Source organism: Phalacrocorax aristotelis, chromosome 2 (genome assembly GCF_949628215.1).
Source record: "Phalacrocorax aristotelis chromosome 2, bGulAri2.1, whole genome shotgun sequence".
Lineage (NCBI taxonomy): Eukaryota > Metazoa > Chordata > Aves > Suliformes > Phalacrocoracidae > Phalacrocorax > Phalacrocorax aristotelis.
In genome coordinates, this window is record NC_134277.1 from 106,052,709 (window position 1) to 106,079,051 (window position 26,343).

Below are 26,343 nucleotides of genomic sequence, written 5' to 3' on the forward strand. Positions count from 1 at the left end.
TGCAATGTTTGTTAAAAGAAAGTGAAGAAAATTCATAGAGATTAACAGTCTGTTTCTGAATGCAGTTGCAACCATTTCTTTAAATTATTTATATTTTCTCAGGTATAGGATATATGAACATTTAAGCTTCTGCTCAAAAAGAATATCTTTAGCAATCTGGAAATAATTTTATTTCAGTTAGACATGTGGGTTTTTTTAAGTATTGTGGCATATGAGGGGTTTCTTTATTTTTAATATTCATTTTGCTTCTTACTTAAATTGCTTTGTACTGTTGTTTACTCATTTTATTTTAGTATGAGGACTAAGCATTGCTATACAAAAATCAGACTGCAGATTCATCTAGTACAGTATCATGCCTCTGAAAAAAATTAGTGCTGATGTTTTCCTAATGTTATATCCAATTAATCTAATTACATATATTCTATGAAGAGGTGTTTACTTTTGGATTCCTTAACTTTTCTTTTCATAGGATAATTTCTCATGTTAAGCTTGGATTACAAATCGTTGATAAATTGTCTGTTATTTTTTACAGTTGTAATATTCTGTTCTTCTCATCCTTTGGTAAGAAATATGCCTGTCATCTTTATGTCTTTGTCCTTTTCAAATTAAGTAATCCAAATAATTTTAAGAAGTTTTTCTTAGAAAAAGCTTTGATTATAGATATATATTTATGCTCATTGTCTTTCTTGTTGCCTGTCCCTAAACTTGTCTAGTTTTTCAGTATCCTTTTCAAAGCAAGGTAACCCATTCTGCAAGCAGGATTCCAAAGGAGTCTGCATCACTGATTAACATAAAGATATTTATAGAGTATTTATTGACATCAGAAAGCAAACACAAAATTAGTGTAAACACAATTAAAATAAATTCATTTTCCAAATCAATCTCATAGATTTTTTGCAGCATTAGCACAGCGCTCTGGCTGAGAGTTTCCACTTCTGTTGTCATTCTGTGATTATAGGAAAAAGGCATTATCTCTCTGTACAGATAAAGTGGAACAGAAATCTGTCTTTTATTGAACAACACTGTATGTCAAGTGGTGTGAAATACTCAGCTGATGCACTGATATAAATCTTAAATATACAGTTTAAAACCAGCATTGGTTAGAAAGCATAGATATTGCCTTTACTGAAATGTTAAGTGCACAAATTTAGGTTTTTGTTTAACATTTTGAGATTATAATTAACTACTCAGTTATGACATCTTCTTCCCATATACAGTTCTACTGAAAAAAAAATTGTTTGCTAAAATATTTATGGAATAAGAAAAAAAAAGAAAAAAGCACAACTCAAGGATCACATAGTGACTTAAGTGATTTCTCATATAGTATCAGCTGGATTTCAAATATCCACTTTTTGCTCATCAATCAGAAGTTTTTGGACCTAATTAAATTCACCCTCTTTCTCACTATAGGAATTGACATATCCAGGAGTGTTTTCACAGGAACTCTTTCACTTTACCTCTCCATTTGAAGACCCAGTATTACTAAGTTCACAGCATCCCACTTCCCAGACATTAGCATATCCTATTAGAGTAGTGTAATCTGATAAAACCCCAAACCTACGAATAAACCTTCCTGTGATATTTGAGGGTGTTAAAATACACTTCATTTCTAAACTGGTGGATTCAGTTTAATTTTATACCAACTAAAGATAGCAGAGGAAAAGGACTGTCCTCTTCTCTCATTGCATAAGAATTGTTAGTGCTTACAGACTCCATATCTACCTCTATATCAGCTTCAACAGTGCTGAAGAAACTGTTTGAGGGCGTTCTCAACAGTCTTGCAGCCCATCCAGGGACTGCCAGAAAGGGGTAGTGCACTGTCTTTCTTCCTGTCAAGTCTGTAAAACACATCTGGTGACGGACTGAAACAGAAAAAAATCTCTGCTTACATTACACTATACCTCTGCTTTCCCTTTTTTGTGTATGGGTACATATATGTATATATAAGATATACATCACATACATATGCAATTGTATTTGTGTATATATATTATACACATATATATTGTATATATGTATATATAGTCTGATGGAAATGTTCTGAGAAAAGTTGGGTGGTTTTGAAGTGCTAACTCCATCTTCTTCTTGGTTGGAGCCCACAATATATAAAATTTATTAATATACATATTGCAGGTAATATTGTATTACCAAATATAGTAATAGTATACATGTTTTAATAGTACACATATTTATATAGTTCATATTGGACGTACCTTTATATTATTCATAGCCAATGAATCTGGCACAGGTTACCCTCTTCATCTCAGACCAGATTGCTCAGGGTCCATTACAGTGTAACATAGTTTGTGTGTAACTACTAGTTCCAGCAGAAGATACTACTAAAGAGGATAGCAGAGGGACTATCAGGCAGCTGCTACGCTCCCCCAGCACTTGGCTTATTTGTCATCCAGACAATCAATGCTTGCAGTTTTGGCTGTTTCATTTTAAAGGTTTTTGTCTGCAATCTTCCTTTTGTGAATTTGTTGTAACTCTAATGCTCGTCAACTGTTTAATGTTCATCAGTTGTCATGTAAGTAAAGATATGACAACATGAAATTTGGAGGCAGGAGCGGTGGACTGTGACAAAGCTCCGAACTGGCCACATGTGAACTAGAAGTAAGAAATCACATAACTGTTGCTAATGCAACTTTGACCCTTACCTAATAAACTTTTGCTAGGTGTGTTAGTCTGGTTTCCATGTTAGAAATGCAAACTAAAAACTTTGTAGGCATTTGTAGGGGTCTGAAACAAAGTAAAACCATCAGAGTTAAGGCCTATTAAATCAATTTGTGAAGAAATCTAATTTTAGAGCAGAAATATTCTTAGAATACAAACTGTTAAAATTGGTATATCAAACTGTAGGCTATCAATCTCTAAATAAAAAAATTTAACTGCAATGACAACCAAGCAGTTCTCAAGACTTTTGTAATAAAAACAGACAGATAAGGCGCTTCATTAGTAGGGAATGCCTCTGAAGACAATTCTGGGAAGACTAAAGGAATCATTCATTTTTTATTATGGGTATATCCACAATTTTCTTGAAAGTGATGTGATATCCTTGTCTTTAAGAAGTGAGTGGGCAAGGTACAGGATGCAGAAATGGTGGGGTTTATATCCTCCAGTTTGTGGTAAGACAGTAACATCATAATTTCAAGGAGATTGTCTTCACAGCAAGATGACTGTAAGATAACGTAGTGTTCATCACTGGAGAATCTATCCTTAATCTAGTTACACTCTGTTACATAGGCAAGTTCAGGTCCCAGAACAGTAGACAGAGACAACAGCATGTTTCATAAGAAAATAGGAGTCCAGGTGATTATTAATATAATTTTATGTTGTTTTATTTGTTTAACTGTGCTAATTCAATTTAGATATTTGAATATATTTCCATCTCATGGTGGTAACTTTTACTGTTCTCTCCTTCAGCAGCCTTATGTTTAGAAAAAAATCTGTTTTTTTCTAAGGTAACAAAATTCTTCAACTGAACACAGCAGTCAAGTATAATGTCTCTGGTCATAACTTCCAAACCTATGAGCTTTGGGCATCTCAGGTGATTTAGTTGCACCAGTGCACTATAGATTTTTAAATATAAATTTAATGACTTGTTGATAGACTTTATTTTTAGTTATTAGCTAGTTGCTTTCTCTATGTACTCCACATTACAATCACTGTGTATTTGTAAATCTTCCCACCCTTGGTAAGACATTGGAATTTCTAGCAAGATAACTGAAGAAGCATCACTGTACTTATTTTTCTGTCATTACTGAGATGGAAATAAAGCAACTTTCCAACCAAAATACATATTTTCAGAGAAGTGTTGAGGCTAGTGAGTCAGTAGTGATTATAAGGGTTTTAGAAAGTAGAGGAGAGCTGTAACCTTGAGAAACAGGACAAGAATCATTTTGAACTATAATTTGTCCACAAAATTCAGATAACAGTTTCTGATGACAGTTAAAAATAAATAGAATTCTGGTATTATTGTAATTAACAAAAAAAACATCCTCAGAATAGTTATGTTACTGCTAGAACATCTATTGAACAATGCGCACTGTCAGTGAGTTGAGGAGGTTCTCACTCCCTGGGCATTGTTCTAGCATTCTTGGGGAATATCTGCCTCTACTACCATGAACTTTATCCTTACCTCTTGTTTCTCTGAATCATCCCATCTTTCTGTAGGTTTGTCTGTGAATTCTTAAGTACAGCGAAACATATAAGAACATTCTTTTGTTTCTTGCACAGGTTAGCAGAAGTACTCATTAGTTCCATTCTTCCTTTTCCTTGTGATCTGGAGAATTCAGAATGCTTATTTCTGCTTTCTCCAAGAAGTATGTGTATATTGCAGATATACCATGAAAGGGAATACATGTGAGAATGACCACATTTTGTATAAAACTTTCAGAATAAATTGCCATTCCTGAAAAAAAGAAATCTTTCTGGGTAACAATTAATTTGCTAGCTGTCTCGAATGGCAGATATATGTGAAATCCAACCAGCAAAATGAGATCTAAATTATATTGCAAATTTTTTTGTAATATAGTAGTACTGATTTAAAATCTTTTAGATATTTGCTATTTTGTATTTAATTTTTTTACATAATTTAATTACAAAAATTAAAGACAATATTTGCTGACAAGAAACCTAGCATATGACCATGTGCGAAAGCTATCTGAAATACAGAACCTATGAAATCAAACAATACGTTCACAGGAAAGCTCAGAGTTCTATCTTTCTGTGTGGTAAACCCATCAATTCCTGTATAAGCAAAACAGGAAAAACAATAGGACCCAGTCCTATGCAAAGAACCAGAAGTTTAATATATCTTCAGTTCTTTAGGTAAACAACAGAAGTATTAGGAGCTATGTCATAATTATTTCCTGAAACTTCAGATCAGTGGACTCAAGAACTGAATTATTTTCTTGCTGTAAGATGAATTAGAGGATACAGGTCCAGGACATTTTTGTCTTAATCTAATGTACTGATAAATGCAATAATCTAAATTACCTACTAATCTAATTTATTACTGTGTATGTTGAACAGAGTTATTAGATGGCAAAAAAAAACCTTTCAGTATCTGATTCACAATTACCCAACACAAAGACTGAAGAGAATGATTCATTTGTCTTCAGATAGATAGTAGTTTTTCCCTTTCTCTTCTAAAGGGTACGTCTCCACCTCATTGACTTCTGTGACTTAACCAAGATTAAATGATCTGCCTAAGAACATAAAGAAGATTTCTGGAGGACAGCCCAGGTCTCGTTAACTCCACCATTACTGTTCTTATCAGAAACCAGCCTTCTGCTCCTTATCTAGATTTAGCCCAATCTCCTCAGGAGTTCAACCTGAGTTGGCAAAGTCTGTGGATTGAAGACTCCCTTGGTGGTGCTTTCATTCAAACCACACTCAATTTCAGCTGCACATTCAGCTGAACCCTTTCTCATGATACAGAAATTCCACTTCAATGACAAAATCATTTATATTTACCTTTTAATCTGCCAGACAGCAGATAACATGTGCTCCTTCTGTAGGCTCTCATTTCATACATTAATTCTAGTGAGGTGATTGTTCCTGTGTCTTTTAGTCCATCTATTGCTCTTGATCCCGATTTCTTGCTAGCAGAACAGATTATTTGCATGTTTGCAATCTGAGTGAAATGGCAGTAGACCAATATAACTGAACTATGGTAAACACTGGTTCAAAGACTGGTGAAAGGCTAACAAACATAAAGTGAGAGCTTTCTGACAAATAGACAAAGCAATAATTAACTGTCTCTCTCCAGCTAGCTATAATTAGCAAAAGCAGAGCTAATGATTATAAGTCATGCTGGTGATCTTTTGTTTCAGCATTTAAAAACACACACAGAAGCTTCTCAGCAGACAGTATGTTTAAAGCTCTCAAGAGAATAGCTGCATGGCAGCAACACTACACTTTTTAATAATATATCAAAGTAGGGTTTGTCATTTACAGCCATTATTGTGCTTCTGTGTGGATGAGTTGTAGCTCTATTTTCTTATTAATTTAAGATTTCGATAGCCATCTTAAGTAGCAAGGAATGGGAGAGAAGGGAACTGTGAAAGGAAAGATATCTCATGTAAAGAATTGTTAGGGTACAAAATACAAAATATGACTAAAGTACTGTTGTGGAATCTTCAGGTAGAAAGGCAGACTCTCATTACCTGCTGACAGCATGACTTATGTCTTTCCTGTCTGGATAACAAATGCAACATGAAAGAAATGCAAGTTCATAAATTGTTTTCATGTTGTGATTTCATGAAGTGGGGAGTATGTAATACAGCATCAAATGAACAAAGAAAATAAAAGACCATCAATGGAAACTTTATTCATGGGTTATAAAAGGAAAATGTGCCACCACAAATAATTCTAAGAATAGGGTAAAGAAATAATTACAGGAAAGTATCCATCAACTCTGAGCAGCTTTTTCAAATTTGGAATACTCTAGCAAGATTGTAAAATCTTCCTTCTCTCCACTTTGTTTTCAGGCTGACATTGAAAACTAAGGAATACTTAATATCTGTGAAAAAAAATAAATATTTTTATTCTATTGGAGATAAATACTTTTAAATGAATTTTTATTAATGACACTGGGCATAGATCCTCCCAACAGATGAAATTCTCAAAGGTAGTAATCATTTAGGAACACAAGACTCTCTCATTTTCAAAAACACTCCTGTGGCTCAGAGACTTAAAAATGTATCCTTCATCACTAATAGAGAAGCATGGGAAAAAAAAAAAAAAGAAAAAGAAAATGTTTTGATATTTTAAAATTTTTGTTTTAAATAATTCCTTATGGATGATTTTTCTTCTTTTCTGAAACCAGGGTATTTTTCTTCCTTTCACATGACTGAGGGAGACCAAAGAAGCCAATAATAGGGACAGGTTGGATCTGTCTCGAAAGGCATACCTGGGCTCAGGAGGAGCTCTTCTGGCTTCTTCTCTTGAGAGGAGGACATGAGAAAGCAGGACACTCCTAAGGCAATTGCTTAGACATCTGCATTGCAGGCAGAGGGGATGTGGGTGAGGAACCCAGCTAAAAGTGAAGTCTCAAAGAAGCAGAAGACATGAATCACATGGGAAATTCCAGGGAAAAGCAGATTTCAGATGGGCTGGTGAAGAAAGCAAGGGTCACAGGACTTGGAAATGTTCTGCAAGGTACTGATGGCTCCTTTTTTTTGAGACTCAGCAGCCTGTGATGGCAGACTAATATATTCCATTGTCATTTATTAACATTGTTTGAAATTTCTCTGAAGAAAAGTGGCTGAAAAGAACCCCTGCCTACAGAATGAAGAGAGAGAGGTGGGAAGCAGGGAGAGACAGACAGAGGGAGAAGGAGGGGGAGAGGGAAAGGGAGAGGGAAAGAGAGAAGGATATAAGGTAGGAGCATAAGGGTTTGTGACTCCATGACTCAACATAATCTTACACACAAAAAAAAATTAATAGAAAATACTTCAAGGATGGAAATATATTCACAGAGGAAATAAAGTTTTAAGGCTTCTTAATCACAGTGGTTTTAAAACAAGTGAAGTGAAGATGTGAATACATGTGTAGAAACTGTTAGGAAACTCCTTCGTCACAGCTTTTAAGCTCTAACTCCATTGTAACTGTCACACTGTACATACCTACAATTTCATCTCAGAACAACACACTGCATTAAAAAAATAATTTAAAATTATATACATTAATCTCAGCAGAATAATGATATTTTCACTGAGCTACAAAATCTCAGAGATAAATAACATCTAAGTTTTATGAAGGCTGCTGATTTTTCAGTTATAAAAGAATTAGCTGAAAAGGAGATTGTGGACAATTATGGGCATTTTATGATGTATGCATTATTAGATGTAGCTCAGGCAGCAGACCTGAGGTCGCCTGTGTGGTGCAATTTGACTGGTGTGAAAGCTAATTTAGGGCAGTGTTCTCAAAGCGTGGTTTCAATTTTAAAGCTCAATGGGGACACAGGGTGTTATTGGTTACTGTCCTGCCTACATGATGTGAAGACAACTGTAGATAATTAAAATATTTCCAGGAAGCTTCATTAGACCACTGAGCATACTGTGGATCTCTTGAACCTTATACAGATTCAAAATATAAAGCCTGTAAAAAAAACAGTTTGGTTTTTAACAAAGGCATATATTAAAAAGAGAAAAAAAAAAAAAAAAGCCACTCTTGTAGTTGTGTCTTTGAATTCAATTTTAGAGCAGGAAGATAAATTTGATTAAATTACCACTTTATGATTGAAATGTGTAGAGTGCAAGGAGTGCAAATTTTTAATATTTTTTTCATGGTAAGGTTTATAATATTCACAAGAATGGCTATTTCAGTCTCTAGTGTACCTCCATCAATCCTACAGTCATCTGTCTTTCTCTGAGTTTCATACATACAAGTTCTTCAGCACACAGTACCTAACGCATGAGTATTTCCTCGTTAGAGGGTGAAATTTGTACAACTGTATGTAGGAAAATATTTAAATAATGAAGTACATATGACTGAACACAGCAAACAAACTTCCATTTCAAATACTTTTTAGGTGTGTTAAACTTTCCATATGCTTCAAAGTATTTGTGCTAAAACAGATTGCATTTGTGTAGGAAAGAGGAACAGATATATCCTGGCAAAGTTCATTAAGAAATCTAAATAAAAATTGTCTTGTAGATTTTTTAAATAACTGTCTATGTAAACACTGTAAAAATGTTTTATTTGAGAGACTGAAGATTCTCTCTCACTGTACTGCAAGTTAACTGCTTTCCTAAAACATAAGAATGTGGTCCAGTGACATTCTTGATTTATGGCCTTAACTCTTTAATTTATTGAAATATGAGGAATTTAGAAAGTTAATCTAAAGTGAGGTGACAGATCACAACACTTGTGTATGAAAATGAGGCATATAAGCACAGAAAGTCAGACCTTGGTAACAAATCTTTATCTATATACATGGCATTAAAGAGAAGAATCTTAGCAGCAGACACAGTAATTGCTGGAGGATGAAGAAAATACTGTTAAACAGAAAATCAATGGCAACATTTGTACACAAAGTGACTTATATTACATCCTGGCATTGAACCTTAAACCTAATTGACACTCAATAGGTTTGTCCTTTCCAGTTCTCCTTTCTAGTTTATTTCCGTGTTAAAAATGATAAGTCCTAGACAACATGTTAGCTGATACTCTAAAAAGCTTTGATTGCATAGGTCTATTTTCTTGTGTTCTAAAGGGCTCCGTGATCATTTGAAAGGAAGAGTTGTATCTTCAGTAGGTTAATATAAAATAAAATCTTGGTGAAGACAAGGCAGACAGTGGACTTAACAAGTCAGGACCAACTCAGTAAAGGCTTAAGTTAACCCATTCATCATCACTGAAAGCAGTTTTTAAACCCCCTGTTCCTGTAGCAGCCCTGAGTAAGGTACCAAAACTCCCTATACATTACATAGAAAGAGTTACGTGTCTGTTGATAAAATTCATGGCCACTAGTACACAAAGGAGTTCAGTAATAATACCCCAAAGTCAGGAGGAATTAATGAAGAAAGGTTGTATCTTAACTCCCTCCCACCCAAATCTTCAGGCCATGCACTTCTATGCAGATCAGTGGCAGGTCACAATCCAGTCTGGAATTTCTCATAAATACTAGGGACATGACCCTCTTAAAATGAAGTAGCAGGTTATTATTCTCAATTTTAACAAGGAAAGGGGAGACCTAGGCTCAGTTACGTTTGCAGCCGGGGAAGATTCAAGCCTACAGCAAAGGACACACTACTAGTTTAAATTTATTGGGGGCAACAGTCAGAGAAAGTCCTAGTTCACACATTCTGAATAAAATAATAACTAAGATAGATGCTGTTATCTAGGAAGTGTCCTATATAGACAGATCGTTACTAGAGCATGGTCATGAGACAATTCTGAGTGTTTGCTTACTGGTGAATCTGTACACAAACAGAAAATTTAGACAGAGGTTTTTTTTAAGAAATATTTGTTCTTAATCCCCAGAAGGAAAGCTAAAAAGGTTAAAACAGTCTAGGCAGGCCTTGACTGGATGAAATTAAAATACCTGGTTTCAGTGTAAGGCAGCTCACCTGTTTTGGTGTATTCTTGCATCTGTACCCTGTACTTGCATCAGGTAGAAAACTTCCCTTAGTGCTATTCATTTCAACTCAGCATTGTCCATCTCTTGTAGCTGAAAACTGGAAAACCTTGTTTCCTAGACATATCAGAAATGAGGAGTTCCTATTTTCTTGAAGGAAGTCTTTCCTTGAATATGGTTCCCATACCTTTTTAATACTGATCAGCTCTCAATCTGCAGTAGCAAGACCTTATGGGACCTAGCCATCACGTTTCCAAGCTTCTGAAAGAGAAAAAAAAAAAAAAAGAGAGATAGAAATAAGGTAAACTAACCAGCATTGTTGACTAATCTACTGTTGACATAAAAGAAATTCCTATACTGACACTCATTACTGAACCTTAAAAATATTCTCACTCTTACATGAGGACAGCACAACAAACCTTTCACACAGGTGCATAATAAGCAGGAATATTGAACCTTACCAGGCGGTACGCAGGTGCCACTGATCTTCTGCTTTATCCTGCATTCCCTACCACCTACAAATTAAGTCTTTTTTTCTCAAACTATTGACACAGGTAGATACCCATACCAAAAAAAAAAACTTAAAAAAAACATTTAACGGGATCCGAAGTCAACTCAGGCAAAACTTCCCCCTTTCTGTTAGCAGTGCTTATAGACAATGCATATAACAGCATTTCAGAATTACTGTATTGCAATGTCTTAAGCACATTAGCCAGGAAAGAATTGCTTAAAGGTATTTGGGAAGTAATGCAAACTTCTTAAATGTAGCTTTCCCTTTATGAAATAGAAAATCAGAATAACTGGAATGGAAATGTCTGGTTTTTTCACACTGCATGTTGGGAAATATACTTTTGAACTTTTGGGTTTCTGTCTTAATTTAACACTACCTACAAGTTTATTGATTTAATTACCCTACCTCTACAATAATGATTTTATGTGATGCAGAAGAGCTTCTGGGAAAATTTAGACTTCTGCAACAATTACAATGTTTCTATATATCTCAAAGGATCTTGGTAAACGTTCACCTTACCTAAAAAAGGCAAAACTCATGGGTTGAGATAAAGACAGTTTAACAGGACAGGAAAGAAAAGGGAAAATAATAATAATGATAAAAGCATATACAAAACAATCGATGTACAATGGCAATTGCTCACCACCCGCTGACCAATACCAAGCCGGTTCCCAACCAGCAGAACCCCCACCAGCTTTTCCCCTAGTTTATATACTGAGCATGATGTCATATGGTATGGAATATCCCTTTGGTCACCTGGGGTCAGCTGTCCCAACTCTTTGTGCACCCCCAGCCTGCTCACTGGTGGGGCTGTATGACAAGCAGGAAAAGGCCTTGAATCTGTGTAAGCACAAGTTAGCAACATCAGCACATTATCAACGTTATTCTCATCCTAAGTCAAAACCACAGCATTATAGCAGCTACTAGAAAGGAAATTAACTCTATCCCAGCCAAAATCAGGAGAGCCTTACACTTATATTTTGTATGTATCAGATGCATTTGTTTAGGTCTAATATTAAAGCAGATATAATGCAGGATTTACTGAATTGAAGGACCAAAATCGATGCTCAGGTTAATTGATATTGATTTGTAAGTAACACCACATTCAACAACATTGATATTACAAGGGGTGATAACATAAATTATTGAAATTATTCTGTCAGATCTAATGGCAACAGAAAATGTAGCATTCAATTTGCCTAGAGAACTTTTCTACAGTATATAAAGCTGTAGCTAGAGCCATTTTACCGTCCAGTCCTTTGCCAATCACATGATTTTAGAGAAGAAAATATATCAGTGTGAGTTACCAAAGGAGTTTTCAATCTGTTCGATGGATAAAAAGTAAGAACTGAAACATGGCTTGATCAGTGTGTACAAACACATCCAGAAGGGTAAAACTGCAGGTCCTAACAGATCTAGTAGAGTAGTTTGATCAAGGAACTTGATACTTTTGAGCCATAAATAAGGTGTTAATTTTGGACAGTGAGTGGGATAACTAACATTGTCAAGGACTTGTGGGATTCTACTGATGATTTCAAAGTACTTGCCTTTCTGGAAACCAAATACAAGGACTAGTCTCAGCAGTCTGTGATAGGTGTAGTATGTTTTTACTTCAAACAAGTAAACAAAAAGAGCTGGTTTGAAAACTCTTCCTGGGTAAATAGGACGTGAAGTTTGTGCCAAATGGCATTCAAAAAACAGTTCAACAATGCATAAATATCTGCATGTCCACAATATTAGCTTTATTTTCAGTGTACCTGTAAAGAATGTCTGCTACATGCATAGCTGAAAATAAACATCATTCCATAAACAATTTTTAGAAATTTTGTTGCATAAAATATAGAAACAAAAATATAAGTGAAATATTATATTCTCCAAGAAAAGAAATAAAACAGATTTATTTTGGTAGATTTGATGTTAATAAGAATGAAACTTTTTGTTCGGATATTGAATTTAAAAAGAAAAACTGATCTTTTGTTGAAAAAATAAAGAACAAATATATAATATATATATATAATATATAAATTTATATATCAAATATATCAAATATATCAAATATATAAATGGAAAAAATAATAATCTCCACAGACAAAACTAAAACAAGTGAAGTGATTCTTTTAATTATTTCCAGTTTTCTGGGAACCACTTCCTGAAAATGAAATAGATTACTTGGGCATGGGAGCAGGCCACGGTGTCTCTATATGATGGGCTTCCTTATGGAAGAAATTGTGACAAAACATAACATGTGTTACGACTTTAAAATTTCCAGAGTGATGTAAGGTCTTGTTGTGGTTTAACCCCAGAGTGCAACTAAGCCCCACACAGCCACTCACCCTCTCCCCCATGGTGGGATGGGGGAGAGAATCAGAAGGGTAAAAGTGAGAAAACTTGTGGGCTGAGATAAAAGACAGTTTAACAGGTAAAGGAAAAGCCGCAAACAGCACCAAAGCAAAACAAGGAACTCACTCACTACTTCCCATTGGCAGGCAGGTGTTCAGCAATCTCCAGGGAATCAGGGTTCTATCATGCATAAGGGAAGACAAAATCTATCACTCTGAACATCTCATCCTTCCTTCTTCTTCCCCCAGCTTTCTAATGTCACATGGCATGGGACATCCCTTTGGTCAGTTGGGGTCAGCTGTCCCAGCTGTGTCCCCTCCCAACTTCTAGTGCACCCCCAGCCTGCTCACTGGTGAGGTGGTGTGAGAAGCAATAAAGGCCTTGACTCTGTGCAAGCCCTGCTCAGCAGCAATGAAAACATCGCTGTATTATTGACACTGTTTTTAGCACAAATCCAAAACACAACCCCATACTAGCGTCTGTGAAGAAAACCAACCCTATCCCAGCCAAAACCAGCAGATGACTAGAGAAAAGTTAGAATTCCACATTTCTGCATTTTTCTTGGAATCAACTCTCTAGGAATTTACCAAAGTGTAAGCGCTCACAGTACTACTTATCAAGATAGTGAAGGGGATGAGAAAGCAATGAGGGCTGTTCAGTATCAACAGAGTTGACATCACTTTTTCACTTCAACAGAAATGACAGGCTCAGCTTGTACAAAGTGGAATTGCCCTTAGCTGAGTGAGAACATCTGTCCTTGAGATAAACTACTGGAAGGCTTCAGGAAAATAAGCCACCTGGAAAGGTCAGTTCAGTTCATGAACTTAGAAGAGGCAACAAGTGGATATTCAAGCCTGTAATTTCTGCCCTCTGTTCTTCAAAGCATTGGTGCATCTGTGACAGAGTGCTTAAGCCGGAGATAGAGGAAGTGTTTCCCCAACAGCTGAGTATAGTGGAAGGCTTAGAATCATAGAATCATAGAATAGCTTGAGTTGGAAGGGACCTCGAAAGGTCATCTAGTCCAACCACCCCTGCAGTGAGCAGGAACATCCTCAATGAGATCAACTTGCTCAGAGCCCAGACCAACCAGACCTTGAACGTTTCTAGGGATGGGGCATCTACCACCCCTCTGGGTAACTTGTGCCAGTGTCTCACCACCCTCATTGTAAAAAATGTCTTCCTTATATCTAGTCTGAATCTACCCTCCCTTAGTTTAAAACCATTACTCCTTGTCCTGTCACAAGAGGCCCTGCTAAAATGTTTGTCCCCATCTTTGTTAGAAGTCCCCTTTATCTACTGAAAGGCCGCAATAAGGTCTCCCTGCAGCCTTCTCTTCTCCAGGCTGAACAACCCCAACTCTCTCAGCCTTTCCTCTAACCCTCTGATCATTTTTGTGGCCCTCCTCTAGACCCTGCGGTTTTCATTTTCTTCAAATATTTTTTTCAAATACAATCAAAACAAATAATTTCTCCAAATCATGGAGGAAGAGATAGGGACCAAGAGGCATATGAAAATACATATTGGGAGTGATTAATATTTTATTTTGGATGTTTTTGCTATTTAGACACAGTAATCAGAACACCATTTATACCAGCCAGATTACACCTAAGAGAAAAACCTCTGAGATAGATTATCTATTTACAGTGAATAAAATTATATATTAAAAATAAATAATTTGCACCAGGTTACAGTAGGACTGAGCCTGACCAAAGAATGTTCTCCCTACAGCTCTCAAAGGGAATAATTAGTTCTCTGTCTGCTCTGCATAGGGATATTTCAGATTTATATCAGCATTAAGCAAGAAAAAAATATTCATGAGTGAAATTTCTTCTGTAGTAATAATGGAGAAAGATGGATTTCTTGCACACTTGAATGCCTCCAGAGTTATAAGTTTCCATATAAAACATATTCCTTTCCTGCAGAAAAGTACCAAATTTAAAGCTCCAGATATGTGCATACACTATTTTGAGTGACCAGTATGATCTACATTCCTGAGATGCCTGTGAGACTGATGGACAAACTTAGAATCTTCTAGCCAGCATAAATTTGATAATACTGTACTTTATATTCAGGCTATTTCTAGTGTACAGTTAATTTATCTTGACTTCCAGATAGATTGACCAATTAGTAGATGTTCAAGTAACAAAATATTCACCCTTCCTAAGCATCAAATAAATTGCCTAGAAGTATACAGTTAAACAATCATAAAGGAGAGTAGAAACCATGCGGAAAGAAAGGAGAACCTAAGGCTGTCAGCAGCAACTCAAAAGACTGGATAGCTCCAGAAACAAAATGATGATTTGAAATAATCTGTCTGTGTTAAAAGTATGATATTTCCAATTAATTTAGGTTTAAGATTAAGGAAAATGAGAAATCATGTGTTTAATTCCTCTTACCTTGCAAAACATGTTAGCTTAACTACAAAGAAAAGAGAGTACATCATGTTGCTTTGGCACTACAAAACCAAAATGGACTCTTGGGAACAGCAGTCTATAAGTGGATCTTATGTTGCTGGAACGTCTTTAGATCAAAACCTTTCCAGGTCCTGGCAAATAAAGGGAACACGGGAGGAGCAAGAGCATGGTCAGACCATTCCTTCCTTTCCAAGTGACACAGAGAGGACAGACTGCAAAATCTTACCCAAATGTACCCTGACTGACAATGTGGTCCCTGCAGGACTGAAATATCCATCTCATAAGCTGCTTGAAGTTTCCTGTGCTATTTATATTGCTTATTGCAAGAACTGGGCAGCTAAAAACCTGGATCCCATGTCTTTATCTGCCACAACCATGAAAGCCAACCTATTCTGTTCGACTGTCAATGCATCTGATACAGAAGCTGTCTGTCTCTGAGGCTTGGGTATGTCTACAAAATGGGAAATGTGGGAACCAGACAGGCATAGACCACTGCAGATAAAAGAGGAATGGTGTTTTCAGAAGTCACTGGTCTGGAGGAAGACTAAAACACCTAGAGGCAGATGTGACTGGATATAACAAAAATAAAGGGACCCAGAATACAAACTGTTTGGTGTTACTGGCAATAGGAGGTAGTGTTTTCAGATTTTCAGGCTCAGGATATTTACTGGGAGTTAAGATAGCAGACAATCTGCTGTACAAATAGCAGTCGGATTTCCTCAGCCTACTGTAAAATTTCAAATAAATTAACTTTCCAAGCTTTAGGAAAGCTTTAGATTTTTTCTGAAGCTGAAGGAGAACTTAAACTGTTTACAAAGGACAACCTGAAAAGTCAATCAGGGATTTTAAAGGATATGGAGGAGTTTTTGTTACCCCACTTGATCTGTGAGTACTTGCAGCTTAAAATTGGATGCAAAATTCTGTAAAACTAACCATCGTCACTGGACAACACAAGGTCATCATAAGGACAAAGCATATAAAATAAAAGAACAACAGTGTCCTTCCCTATGAGGCAGACAGAAAGGATGCAGAAGACATGAGCCAGTATACTGTGGACTGCCACAATAACTGGGGCAATAAAAGACATCTGAAACAATTTCTACAGTACCTAAGGCTTTCTGAGTATGTGTTCATCAATGTTTTTTGACGAAAAAATGTTTACATAGAAAAGATTTTTTAGATGTGATAGTTTAGTTACAGTTATCTAGCATTATATAAAACTTCCAAAACATCTTGAAACAACCATTACTCCCCAGATCTTCTCCATTCTAAGACAGACTGCACAGTAGAGGTTCATATGCCAGTATTTTTACATCTAATTATATCAAAATCTTATGTGGTATTGAAGAAACCTTCCTGTGTGGATAAGACCAAATCTACATTCTGTGCAAATTTATGTTGACAGTGAAATTCTTTCCCTTACTCATTGCGTAGAGTAGGAATGAATGAAAAGTAGACTTGAGTGTTCAAAGCAACTACGTATGCCACAGGAAATTATAGCAGACCAGAATGCAATGATGGTAATTATCTGACTAATGCAAATATATAGGGCTGAATCACTACTCTTAGGAAAGGATGGAAAATTATATATATATGTGCAATCTTAGCTTTGAGAAGCATTGCATCTTAATCCATCATTAATGCTCAGTTCCTATTTAAAAATTAAATGCTGCACTTTCTTCATTTAGTTTATAACCCAAAGTCACCCAACAAAGAACAATAAATATAAAAATTGTTCTTAAAATTCTTGATAGCTAACATTGGGGGGTACGTTCCTTTTTTTACTAGAAATTTAGATTCTGATTAGAAAAATAGTTCTGAGTATTTGAAAACTGCAAGTATTGTGAAAACAGAAAAATACCACTGAGAAAAACTATTTTTAAGCCAATAAGAAACAACTCTTCTGAGGGTTTTGTACCATTTGTAACTTGACCCAGATATGGTATATTGCTTTAACAAAACCACAAATATTATTTATACCTGTAAAGAAAGCAAAATGGTACCAGTAATAATTAGATATTTTGACTGTAAAAGTTGTAAAAGTTCTACTTGTAAATTAAAACCCCACTGCACTCAAATAAGATAAACTATGCCCTGCATTAACAGGACTTGTTTTGTGCTCTTGCCTGTCAAACACCTGCTGGTCGAGCAAGTGTGCTGACTGGTTAAATTGATTAAACACCCATGTGGGGAGACTGTGTTAGTTTTTTAACTCACTGAAATGCAACAACTCACTTGGTGAGTGACAAATTGCTTTTGAAATGGATCATGTGTTTAAGAAGCAGTTATGTGGTGCCCTAGGAAAAAAATGACACTTGGGAAAATTTCACATTTAAATGTCACTTTCTTTTCACTTTTTACTTTCTCTACTAAATTGAGGGAAACCATAAATTTGCAGACTTTCTTTTACTGATTATAGCAAGAACAAGACATCAACGTTTTCTACTGTAATATACTATTATGTTTCACAGTTTTATTATTTTACTTGCTGTGCAATTATATGTGCCCTCAGGATGATGAAATTCATGTGATAAGGAATAGAATTTTTATAGTTATATCATATCCTTAACCCATCATTTATACATAAAAGAGGTCTAATATTGCACAAAAATGCTCAGTAGGTGTGAGAGAAGTAACACTAATTCATAGAAGGCATCAACTAGTTTGCAAGTTTAGAAAAAAAGTGTTGATATATGTGCAACAAATTATGCAACAAAACAGTCATAGATCCACATGAAAAAATGCAGAAAAACAACTAAAAGCTCTGAATTGATCTGCTGATCTGAATTACTAATGAAAAATAGATGCAAAAGTTCATGGTGCCTTAGTGTGTTGGATACCAAAGTATGTTTTTAGTATTTGCATTGCATACCTAAATACTTTTTGCTCCATGGGCTCTTATTGCTAGTGCTTTCATGCCTTATTCCATAAATATAATTTGTATGGTAACTGAGGCAAAGAAAAACTTCAAGGAGAGTAGTCTTCCTTGGTGAAATATTTCCTTTTGTATGTGTGTTTCTTCAGACAGTCCTTGAAACATATTACTAACAAAAACAGAGGAAAACCCTGTGTTATACTTTTCGACAGCTGCCTCTTCCTTTCACACCAAAATGTTAAGTCAATGTAATTGTTCTTTCGCAGTCTTTTCAATTTTTGGTGTGGTCAAAGAGTTCAGGAAGTGCTTTACTATTACAAGTACTTAAGAACCATAAAGGTCTGTGAGGTCTGAGGAGACCATATATTAAACAGACGAAAGGATCCTTGTGCTGCCAGACTCTTCAGAAGTGCTCTTTAGTAGAATTTGTTATGCTGGTATATATCTTATGAAAAATTCAATGGATTCCCAAATTAATAAGCTGGAAATAAAATATATTTCTTACTTTATTAGGTGAAGGGAGTATATTATGCCTTTGGTTACCCTTTTCAGTCAAAGCTGATGTTCGGTCCAGAAATAAAGTTCAATAGCACTGTTCTATTTGTCTAAGTACTGTGGCCATTTTGACTACGTACCACAGAATTAATCCTCACCCTCTTAAATCATTTCTTGATTTTTTTTCTCTCTAAAGCCACTTCTTCTGTCATGCAGTCATTGACTGGTCTGCATTTTAGAGACCATCATGCATACCTCTGGAAGAGATTTTACTGGATTCTGTGAAAGGCTTACTTGACAAATCACTGTTGGACAGAAGGTCATTGGCAGCAAAGTGCAGACTGATAGATATTTAGATATAGCAAGGCACTGAAATATTAAAGGAACGTGTGCGACCCATGATTTGAAGGCTGGCATTTAAAATGAAGTTCACTAATGCCTTTTCCTTTCCATGTGCAATTTCAACCTGTGACTGAGTTCAGTGTTTATTAAAGCTATCACTCAGTTAAATGGGAGATAACAAAGACAGCAAGAAGAAAGAGGGGGGAAAGGTAGAGTTGGAGGATCTCTAGAGAACTTAAAGCAATTTAGCAAAACTGCTGATTTCTAAATTCTTTAGACGTTATGGCTAGCTTTTTGATAAAATTATTTAAAACACTTGAGAAAAAAAATCTCTTCTGTGTATAAACCCAAGAAGATTATACCAAAATAAGTGTAAGAAATTTAAAGGTGAAGAATTATTTATCTGCTTTCTCAGTGAAATATAAATATTTAAAATAGCGTTTCTCACTATGTACAGTTTTCATCATGAATTAGCAACTCCACAGCCATGAAAAACATATATGCATATCTATCTACTTATCTATCTGTATATGCATGCAGTGCACTTAGAGAAGCACACAGGCACATAGGGACTGGGTCAGATAGAGTGGCAGCATCGTATTGTATGTTTTCAGGATCTGACAGCAGTGTGGGCAGATTTTAACAAAAAATTGTGGTTAGAACCAACCTTACTAATAAAGATGTTTTATGTTTAATAAGTGGAACAAAATTTCCCAGGCCAGGAAAAAGAAGGAAGAAAAAGAAAAGAGGAAGACTAAGATGAGGACTAGTACAAGGCTGCAGAGAAAATGCAGTGGAATGAAGGTTTATATTGTTCTCTGAACCGAAAGCCTGGTAGTGAATGTTGTAGCCTTTTTCAGTCATCATCTTCTGGGAAAGGTACTGGGCTGTAACTTGGAAAACCATGATGATGTGGCAAGTCAGTATAAGTTGCTTCCCCACAGAGCAGCACTTTCTCACATAGAAAATGCCAGTAGAAAACTCTTATCAAAGCGCAGATAAATCTTGTTCTTCTTACATGATGTTGCTAAAAACTGAGGTTCGCTAGAATTAATTCAGACAGCAACCTCTACCTCACAACTGCCCTGTGACTGCATCCTCTGATGGATATGAGGAGAGGAAGGGAACCCCAGCCACCTCTGTCCACATTTCCTGTGAGCAAGCTTTAGGGACATCAAGCAAATTTATAGTCAAGCAAGAACAAGGGAAGGAGAAACAGCCCAGGTGACACAGGTGGAAATGGTCTAAACATATTTGTCTAACTATCAGGGCCAGCAGAACAACATGGATCCCATCCCATGCAGGGATTTTGCCCCTCTGTTGTTTGCCTGAAGGTGATCTCTGTCATTCAAAGTTACTTCATATAAGCTGTGCAGCATTGTTGAGATCAGGAGAGTATCCAGCTATAACAATAGTGACACCTGACTTGTGGTGGAATGAGTTCACATTCCTACCTGAAGTGCCCTGCCACAGAGGAAGTCCTGAAACATACCCACTGAAAGTGCTGCAGTAAGGCCATGGAACATGATTTGCATGATGAAGTATCATATGTCATTCATAACTCAGTGAGGGAGTTTCTTTACCCCAGAACTGTGTGATACAAGGGTTATATGATGTAAGGAGTAACTCAAAGGGCATGAAGCACCTGGACTCCCAGAGAGCAGAATACTTACAGCTCAGTGATTCTCCATACACCCTTAATAGCCATATTTTGAAGTTATATTATTTATTCTAGAATGTGCAAACAAGGCTTCAGGTACTTTCTGTTTGGCAATGAAGAAAACAGGTAAGGTTGGACAGATATCTTCAAGATATATTGTCAACCCTGTCTGGAAACTCAATTCATTTAGAGCTGTCAAAAGGAAACTAAAAGAAAATTATCAGCATGATGTTGTCAAGATCCATGAAGTACAGATTTGGTGAATAAATATTTCATATTTCATAATATAAAACATAGAAATGGTAAGACCAAAGGACTCTCTATGTTCGTATCTTGTCCCTTCTGTGTTTCTCCTTTGACTTTTCCTAAACAAAAGAGTAAAATCCACAGCTGCAGTGTTTTACAATAGAGATTATTCAGGCAGTGAGTCTGGGACATTTATGATTAACAACATATTTTATCTTAGAACAAAATGTAGAGAGGTGCTGCATTTTGATGCAATTAACATAAACTAGCCTTTCACCATCATCCCCCTCCCTTCTCTCTGGCTAAGGATAAGTATAGCCTACAATTTAAAACTGCTTGCTTTTTCCAGAATACAGACATAAGACACGTGGTGTTATCATCTTCTAATTCTAATTCTAAGACCGTGCTGTGAACTCTAACATGGATACCCAGTATATATCCATTATGTAGAAGAAAGTAGATATGGGTACATTGAAAAGCATGACCAGGAATAACATGCTTTGGCTGAAGTCTGAGGTGTGTGACCATATCACCTGACTAGGAGCCTGTATTACTGCACTTCTGTGCAGTCTGCCCACATGTGAAAATGCCTTCTCTTTTGAAGAACCATGAATTTTCAGGGAATAGATGTTGCTGAACACTGAGAAGCTTCCCTTTTTTTGGTGTGGCAAAATAGCTAGTAAAAGGTTTGTTCACGGATCCATTAACCTGCCCTGTGTTTTAAAATGGAAATAAATATATATGCTGTCAGGTATGAACTTATGCAGAGAATAAAGCTGAATTAAAACCAGCTAGTATGTTACATACTGCCATGGGACATCACATGATCACATATGCATGTTTTCATACCCAATCTTTTGTTCATATGCCAGGCCCTAACTAAACAGAAAGTGAGAAAGGGGGCCGGCAAGGGTGAAATGAGTATTGATATTAAGAAAACAAGGAAGACGGTCTCAATATGTAAGTGTTAAAATGCTTTTATTGTTCTATTAGGACTGAAATCTGTTATATCCTCCCAATAATATGTGTCAAAATTTGCAGACTTAATAGCACTGATTTACAAGCTATCTCACATCTGGAAACTACCTAAATTATCTGTGTATTCTGGTGAATAAACAAGACCACACAGTCATATAGCCAGATCCTTGGGATTGCCACAATATTGCCTTTTCTCATAATACCCATATTTCATTTTCATATTTGTGACACTGCAATAATTAAGATTTATTACCATTCATATCAAGCGTACCTGTGGTGAAAAGATCAGTCTTGAAGGCTGATAATTTTCAAGAGGTAAAGAGATAAATGCTATATAGGAATTACCCCAAGTAACGAAGTATACCCATCCTGGAATACAAAGCTAGAAGTTAATTGAATAGAGTAGTATGAGTCCAAACTAAAATGAGTCCTAGATATTTTGGGAGAAAAAACAGGGAGAGGGGGGATGTAGGGCAGATATAATTACTTCTTCATCCATATATATACTCATACATACAAATATATATATACAGAGCAACAGGGGCATAAAGTTGAAAGGTTGGAGAAGACATAAACAAATACAATGGAAGGCTTGCATCATCTCCACAGTTATGGGAACCAATTTTCTCATCACACACAAGAAAAAGTACAGTTATATGTCTTGTCTTCTATAGTCATTCTGAAGAGGACATAATAAGGAATGTACAGACTGAGAATATATGATATATCAAGTATGGCATACCATGCCATGATATCTGGAAAGGGCATCTCTCCTTGTGCTGTCAATTCACTAAGGATTTAAAGAGCCAGTTAAAGAATCAATTGTCAATTAAATATGCATTAACTGCCCTTGTTGAGCTATTTGATAATTATAAAAACATAACTTACCTTGATGAAGTCAAGCAGGTTCACACAGATATTCCAGTCATACATTTCTTCATGCACTTTTTTGAGAATAGCTCATAAATCTTGATTTGTAACACCTTGTAATTCAAAACTATAAAAATAAAAAGATCTTGCACCCAGTAAATTTCAGGATGGCTCTGAAATTCAGAAAGATTTGTCTTCACCTCTTCAGTTATAAGGCCTTACAGACTAGGAGGTTACCCGGTGATGAGTATAGGTTTTACTACTGGAAATAGGAAAATACTATAGTAGATAATAACTTTCTTCTTTATAGTGATTCCAATGCCAGCTGGGTACTATTTTGGCACTGTTGTAATGAAGTTTCAACATAGATTTTTTTTTTTTATCTGGCCTTGAATAGCAGCTTCCCAAAATCTAGCAGAGTCACAGCATTTTGCATGTGCCACACTGTGTCACCTCTTCTCTCCATTGTCAAAGTTATCATACAACTGGACAGTGTTAAATAACTAAGAAAAATTTCTTACCATATCAAAACTCTTGTTGTTTTACTTGCCTGGTGAGATACTGGTATGTTCCAAGATGCCTTTTACAAGCATTGCAGACAATAAATACATTTATCTCTTCTCTACAATATTGCAAAATGAAATATGTAAAAAAAAGGGATTTCTGATCTCCTGCTGGGCAAGTTATTCTGAAACTCCCAAAGAATCATGGACTGCAGCTGTACTACCCTCCGAGTTTGTTTTATATCAGAAGAGGTGAAATAAGGCTGTAGTTACTATTGTTATTTCACTGAAATTATTTGTTATGATCCCAATCTATTTCCAACCTTTGTCAAACAGATCTAATAGCAAAGCAATAAAATTACATAAGTAATAGCTAACACTGCAACCAACTTCCGTATGCCTATTTCTGATTTGTACACTATTTTAGTTACATAAAGTCTGTGAAAGAAATATTTTTCCTTCTGAGTCTCATTCTCCTTTTGATGTGATTGTAATCAATGTGCCACATCGAATCACTAGAGTCACTTGAATCTAGTGCAGCTACAACTTCAGGCAAATTTGGAAGTTCATATCCCTTTCTGGCTGCTATTACAAGATACAAAGCAAAATAAAAAGAAGATGGGGGAGGGGAAAGAATTTTGGGTGACGTGAAGACATGTAGACTGTTGTAACTTGCACTTCTTTTACAGTGTATGTTCCATCTCTGGAAATGCCACAGGTTTTATTTTTGACAGTAAACAAGGCATTTTTTTTTCAGCTACCTATAAATAAAATGAGAAAAATAATTTTCCATTTAGTCTTTGTTTTTTTCTTTACAGATTTATTTATTGACTGTCACCTGGGATCTCTGTATTCATCAGTGATAAACCATCCAAGCAATGTAAATAATTTGGGGTTTTTTTCCCCAGATATGTCCTTTTTTCAAGCTGGCTTCTACTCACTTGATTGGTATAACTAAGATATGCAGTTACCTGACTGGGAACCTTGACTTCCTGTGTATGAACACGCTCTGTGCTGTACTTGTAGAAAAAATGCAATACTTCATTTGGGGAAATGCAATTATTTTTGTTTGACAGTGCCTATTTTAGCTTCTTTTTTTGAGCAGAGATTTACGGTGACATCTCTGTAGCCCATTTTCTTCTAAAGCTCGATGACCAGTACCAGCGTCCATTAAAAAACAAACAAACAAACAAAAAGAAAAAAATAAAAAAGGAAAGAAATTTATCTCTTCTTATGTTCTTCTTGTCATTCAACAACTTGTTCAGTTTGAGATCTACAAGTTTCATCAGCCATCCAGCATGCATGGTAATGCATCACATACCTGTACTGTTTATTAATGAACTCAGGTTCATTTTTTTTCTTCTGTTTAGAACCATCAATGCTACCTCTCTGCTAGACCACAGCTGGTAAATTGTTTCTGTTGCAAAGAAGCAAGGTATGACCAAAAGTCTTAATTTTTCCAAGTACTTTTTGAAATTTTGCCAGATCTTTGCCATCTCCCAAGGTATTGAATTCTATACTCTAATTATTTTTAATATTATAACTCCTACCCCAATAGGAGCAAGAAATATTGGATTTTTATTTTTTTAACCTCCTCCCGGGGGTAGCAATTAATTTCCTTCTTCTTAAGAGGAAAGAACCTTGTCTGTGACCCTCAAAACTGTGGTCTGACCTTAAGAAATAAGTCCAAAGGCACAGTAAGTTAAGACAGCTGGTTTCTCTTGAGCAACAGCAGCCGCTGTGGGAGCTCTGACAGTTCTGAAGAACTGGTTCTTCTCTAGGTTGCCATGGTGAGGCTTCTCATTTATAAGCCATTAATGTTATGCTTTTGTTCCTCAAACTCAAAATTAATTGTTTAGTGAATGCCTTCCACAGGAGGTGGTTTAATGAAATAAATCCATTTACAAATCCTGCAAAATAAATTAACAACTCACCCTTTCAGAATCTCTTATTTTGAAATTCTTACTTTTAAAGTTTCTTGTTAAAACTCTGCACAAGTGGTTAGTTGTCCATACATTGTTATTTTAGTTAAAATACTTGTTTTTAAAGCCTCCTCAATGCCATCTCATTTCTTTTTGTAAAGCATGCATCCTGCAGCCTGTCTTGCAACAACCGTATAATTAATATATGTTGGCCAAAGAAACTTCTGGTGATGAATAGATCACTTACTGAAGTTGCTCTCTCTACTTGAATTTCAAAACAACACCTTTGCATCATATAACATATTCACTATGCAAAAGTAGATTTACATCCCACTTTCCTCAGTTTTATTCCTTATACATCCTTTCTGCTTTTCTTCAATTTCTGCCTGTAGTAATTACTTCGCTTCCATTCCCTGAAGGCTCTTCTACTGCTTTCAGTGCACTAACTGCCACACTAATAAATTTCAAACATGCACCACCTTTGTTTCAAAAACTGAAAGTAAAGAACGTCACATCTTGCTACTTACCATTTACCCTTCTTGCATTAAAAGAAAATTACTTTTTTTAAAAAAAGTGTTATTAATAAATATCACAAATGCAAACCCATCTTAAATGCTGTATTAAAATGGACTAAAAAAGCCTACCACAGGGGCAAGGGCACTAATTATTACCATTGGTACCATAGGAAGATGTTCTTTTATATTTTGGAGCTACTGAGAATTATAAGTTATTCTAGAAGCAGAATTCTTTGCACTTTGTTTTCAGCTCCTGAAGCCAAAATGTCTTGACACTTTGATTCATACCTGATTGCCAAATCAGATATGCACCACTACAACTTGATTTCAAATGATGCAGAAAGGATTGTTCCCCAGGTATTAATTCTCCGGAAACTGAACATTTAGCTTTTCAGGAGCACTTAGTTGTTGAAAACACTGGCATGGCATAGGATTAAGTAACTGGTGACTTATGGTTCTGAAAGCTAATCTGTGCAACCTGTAATATGAGAGTATTAAATCAGAACATTTCTCTTGGTGTCATCATCTGAAAGGTTCATCTGGAATGGTACAGCTGAAGACAGAGAGCAAAAGCAATGGAAT